Source organism: Suncus etruscus, chromosome 12, assembly GCF_024139225.1.
Source record: "Suncus etruscus isolate mSunEtr1 chromosome 12, mSunEtr1.pri.cur, whole genome shotgun sequence".
NCBI classification, from domain to species: Eukaryota; Metazoa; Chordata; class Mammalia; order Eulipotyphla; family Soricidae; genus Suncus; species Suncus etruscus.
Genome location: NC_064859.1, coordinates 93,117,027 through 93,118,438, shown reverse-complemented (window position 1 = coordinate 93,118,438; position 1,412 = coordinate 93,117,027).

Sequence of the window (1,412 nt, the reverse complement as noted above, 5' to 3'; positions counted from 1 at the left end):
GGGGACTTGACAGGGGCCACTGGAGGGGGTTGACAACCACAGCACATCTAAAGAGCAAAGCCAGAAGTTTTGGGATGAAATGCAGCTCCAAAGTCTGGAGGCTCCAAAATACAGTGATCTGGTAACTTCGGAGGGTCCCAAAGCCAGCACAGCTTGAAAGCAGACAAGTCAGGAATGTCTCTAGGCTGGACCCAAGTCACAGGTAGTGACCCAGCTGGGGGGTTAGTACTGTGCAAAGCAGGGACCTAAGGAGCTTTTTAGGAAAAACACTACCCAAAGCAACTCCTCTGAAACTTCTTCCAAGGCTACCTTAGCACAAAGCAGTGTAGCACTTGGCCAGCCACGTAGGGCTCGGAGAGCAAGATGGCGGCTTTCAGAGCTAGGCACAACACAGCTGGCTTCCCCATCTCCCACTACTCCCCACTGGCTTCTGGTCTGAGGATGAATCCCAAACCCCACGGTCCAGCTTTCTAAGGAGCCGTCCACCCCATCTCGATCCTTTCCCAATCTTCCAGGCCTAGCAGACGTGCCTCTTGAGCCTCGCCTCATCCCATCCCCTGTGTGCTAAGCTGGGTGGATACTGAAGAAGGCCCAGTAGTGGAGGCCTTGGGGAGTGTGAAGCAATAGGAAAGCCACTGGTCCAACTCTGAAACGTAAGTTAGACCAAAGGTTGGGTTCGTGGAAGAAGGATTCTCCGGCTATCTCATGAAGACACAACAGCAAGGTGGAAAGTGGGGTTCAGGGGAACTTCTACAGTCACAAATTAAAGGAAAGCAGGATGTGGGGGAAGAAAAGGGGCTCAGTGAGGACCTCTTTACTCAACCCCACCCAGCAGAGAGAGAGGAGCAGATTTCCTTGACTGGGAAGAACACAATTTTATCTCCAGCTTCCCAGGTGCAGAACCTAAGCCACAAGCAAGAGATGCCATGCCCAGTGGATGGCAGTGGCTGGGTCCGACAGCAGGAGTTTGAGAGAAAATGCTGGATTCACCAGCATCTGAGTCCACTCCAGCCACCACCTCGTTTATTCCCTTCCCTCCTTCCATCCACAGCAAAGGCTCCTGGGGAGCTGGGGTGGGGCCCCCTGGCAGCCGTCTGGGGAGGGTCCAAGCCCAAGCTCATTAAATCTCCTTGGGTGGCGTCACTGGGAGCGCCAGGGAGGGGTGAGGGAGGAGCCCACAGGCCTGGAGGGGCACCGCCTGCCCAGTCTGGAGAGAAGGGTCTGGTCTGGGGCAAGGTTGGTGAGGCCATAATTACAGGACACAACTCCTGCTCAAGACAGCGGGTGAGGGAAAGGAAGCTGGCAGGGACACCGTGTGGCGTGCTTGGCACTATTCCTGGACCGGTAATTAGGCACTTGGCAAACCAATCTGTGCCCGACTGACTGCCACACTCACACCCTGTCCTCTGGCC